Source organism: Ranitomeya imitator, unplaced genomic scaffold (assembly GCF_032444005.1).
Source record: "Ranitomeya imitator isolate aRanImi1 unplaced genomic scaffold, aRanImi1.pri SCAFFOLD_305, whole genome shotgun sequence".
Lineage (NCBI taxonomy): Eukaryota > Metazoa > Chordata > Amphibia > Anura > Dendrobatidae > Ranitomeya > Ranitomeya imitator.
In genome coordinates, this window is record NW_027193428.1 from 173,049 (window position 1) to 176,919 (window position 3,871).

The 3,871-nt window shown below is 37.9% G+C and overlaps 1 pseudogene; it reads left to right on the forward strand.

Moving 5' to 3' along the window:
* The first annotated feature begins 1,516 nt into the window (after positions 1-1,516).
* On the forward strand, positions 1,517-3,585 carry LOC138653156 (forkhead activin signal transducer 3-like; annotated as a pseudogene).
* Positions 3,586-3,871: the final 286 nt, after the last annotated feature.

Below are 3,871 nucleotides of genomic sequence, written 5' to 3' on the forward strand. Positions count from 1 at the left end.
GTGCAAACCACCCTCGGGGCTTAAGGGGTTAATCTAAAGATGTAAATTAAAAAATAGAATTTGAAAATTACAAATTGTAAATCAGCAGACCGCTATCTAATATGTCTGGAGGCCTCTAGGGTCCTATGATATCTGTTTTTGGTCACATGAGGTGAAAGCAGAACCAAAATGGCCAATCTTTACCCCAACAATCAATCGTTTGTTATTTCTGTAAAAATAACGATTGTTTTCTCCAAATCACAGACAAATGAATGTTCAAAAAACAAAGATCTGGAAGGTTGGAATTTTGGGGACTGATGATGAGCGCTAGCCGCGTCACTGACCGGAAACAGTCTAAGGCTGCTGAGGGGATTGAGGATGAAACCACGTTCACACGATGGAGGAATGATCACTTGGCAGCGCACATTTGTCTGATGTGTATGGGGGACTTTACAGACGTCACGACAATAGAAATAAAGATGAAATATTCGATATGGATGACAAACACAAGCCGGATGTCATCTCAGTTACTTACGCACTTGGGAAACATTAGTAAGATTACATTGTATAGCGATGTCCTATAACAATGGTGGAGGCAGAATCCATGACGTTTATCAACTCATTCCAGGGGAAGATCAACATCTGAATATTTTCTTACAAATGGAGAACCACAAGACAAAACAATAAATGAACCTCCTGAATTCAAGTTTCCATTGACTGGTTATGAAGGAACCTTCTCCCAGATACTTCCCATAGCACATTAGCCGGCTGTAGGGTTCGGGGTAACCATTCACATGGACAACGAGTCTATTCCATCACTGTATAAAAATGAGTAAAGATTACATAGAAATATGGGAAGTGGTTTATGATATCTTCCCTTCATGATATTTTTTTTTTTTTGTAAGTAAATATCATTATTGATATATGAAAAGTATGAACAAAAAGGCCCAAGAGGAAAATTCAAGAAATGAGAAGATCAAGGAAAAAAAGTAACAAGTGTACCAAATATAAATATATCTATCTATCTATCTCATGAAAAACATTACATGATGGGTTGGAGCGGAAAAATCACAACCACTAATGTGGCATATAACATTTTACTGGATTATTAATTTAAAATATTTATTTAAAACAAATGATTGATAATTTGGTCGGTAAGTGACTGTTTCTACAAATTCACAAAATGTAAGATCTTCAGTCAAAGGCGCAAACTGTTTCACAATGGCCGGTTTTTTTCTTTTTGTCCATAGCATTATGTGGCTGATTGCTTATACACTCAGGGTATACCCAAAATATACATGACAAAGCACATTTCATGGATGGGTTGCACCCAAGAACTGAAACTTTGTGTATTCACAGTGCTATTGTCTTTATGGATGAAGGTCTTTCAAGAACAGTTGAGGTGTTACCAGCAAAGGGCTCCATCTTGTTTTGGGGGTATTAACATAACAAAGCCGGATGTGGGGTGATCAGCCCTTATCAAGGCCCCTTCACTGGCCCAAGGTCACATCACATCTAATATTGGCATCTGTGAGACATGAACTCAAATCTCCAGTCTTGGGAAGCCATCAATATGCCAACACCCGACGTGTTCAGTATTGACCATTTACTGCAAGTGGATTCCAACATAGACGGTGGTCCCAGAGAAAATGCACAGTGTGACCAAGCCATCGCACCAGGTAAAGAGGAGAAAACCTCTGGACGAAAGAAGAATTACCAGCGACACCCCAAACCTCCATACTCATACCTGGCCATGATCGCGCTGGTGATCCTAAGTGTCCCAGACAAGAAGCTGAAGCTGTCGGAGGTAAGAGAACGATGATATCAAGGAATAAGTTAGTGGGAATTTACTTAGGATTCCTAGAGAGGACAACCTGTACTTCTGCTAAGTGGAGACATTTTTTAACTTTTATAAATTATATATATATATATATATATATATATATATATATATATATATATATATATATATATATATATATATATAATATATATATTATACAGAAAAAAAAACCACAATATTTAATTACCAGACTTTCCCGCATTGTGGGAATATACTGTTAGAACATGTAACAGCCAAAAACTTCCAGGTTCAAATTATAAACGTCCTGCTGGTTCTTTACCCTCTATATAAAGTGTAATGTTTAATGTATATTTATCAGGAAAGGAGAATTCACAATTAAGGATAAATGGGGATCACTGTTATTAACTAATTTACAGGATTGAGTGTTTTTCTTTTTTGCCTTCAGATTTTAGAGAAGATCAGAAACTTCTTTCCCATCTTCAAGGGACGATACCAAGGGTGGAAAGACTCGGTCAGACACAACCTGTCCAGTAACGACTGCTTCAGAAAGGTGAGGACTCAGTGTGGTCACTGCTGGGGTGATTCTCTACTAATGGACACTTGTTTTTTACACATGTATAAGGGGAGATTTATTAATATTGTAAGATGCATCATTTTATATTATGGTAAAAATGGTGGAAATTGGGCAAAATCATCAAACTGGTGCACGGGGTAAGTTACATTTGTAACGACTCTCGTCCTATTTTCAGCCTCAGATATGTCATGTGTCTAATACAAGATCTAATAACATTGGAGCATTTTACAATTGTCTCTTAGACCTGATCTCACTTTCTGGACACTTCAGTTCTGGTGCAAAAAGTATTTTTACCTTAATTCCCTTAGTAGATTCCAGGTTCTCCTCCATAATCCCCATCACACAGCGCTGTATCTCTCCTCTAATGAGGCCGGACTTCATCTCACTAAATATTTATAACCTCAGTGACAATTTTCTAACTCCTAAATCTTATCTGCTTAATTTTAGGTGTCTTATTAAAGTTTTTTTTTTTTTTTTTTTTAAATAAGGAATCCCTTTTTTTCTGAAAATCGAATTCTAATTCCTAAGATTACTGATAAAATTTTCCTCTTAAAGACAATAAAAAAACTAAAAGATCCCAGAGTTTTCTACCAGCGTTAACATAATAATTTGTCTATAACGCCTATATACAGTAGTGACTTTATATTAGAATTTTTATTTGAACCTTTTATCTGAATTTATTTCAGGTGCTGCAGGATCCACACAAGCCTCGGGCCAAAGGAAACTTCTGGACAGTGGATGTGAGTCGGATTCCACCACAGGCCATGAAGCTCCAGGACACAGCAGTCAGCAGACAGGATGTCTACCACCCTGACCTGGCCCCCTTCATTATCCATGGACATCCATACAGGCCTTTGGATGACCAGCATCCTCCTCTCACAAATAACACCATTTCCATGAGACCAGAACCTGCTGCTCCATCATTCACCTCTTCATCTCCAGACCCCGCATCGTATTTCCCAATGTTTCCATGGAATCTTCCTACGTCTTATTCCAGCTATGTTCCTCCTAATGTGGTGACCCCTCCTAGTATACACCCGCTGGTGCTTTACCCTAATTTCCCATCCTTACCCCTGTATAACTACCCATCACCAACTAATTTTATTTCCCCCTTCACATCATATTGTAACCTCCCCTACCAAAATCCTTCTACCCTACGACCACAACGACCCTTCCCCCACAGGCCCTGGAAATGAAATGCTCTTCTGTCAATTTCATAGCAACATAAATAGGAACCTGCTCCATCAAGGTTCATACAGGGACCACCAAAGACACTTCTACCTTCCCGGGTTTTGTAATTAGTTGTTCGTTGTTTTCTTGTGTTTATTGTCTTATTCTTAATAAACTGCTTTTCACTATAAACTATTATCCTGGTTCTTTATGTGTAAATGTGACTGTAGCAACACAGCATTTTATCTTAATTAACCATACAGTATTTGTTACACAATAAAAAAGTTAAAAGGCCAAAAACAGAGCCACCAGGTGAAGCAATGGGAATCCTAAGATGGAAAATT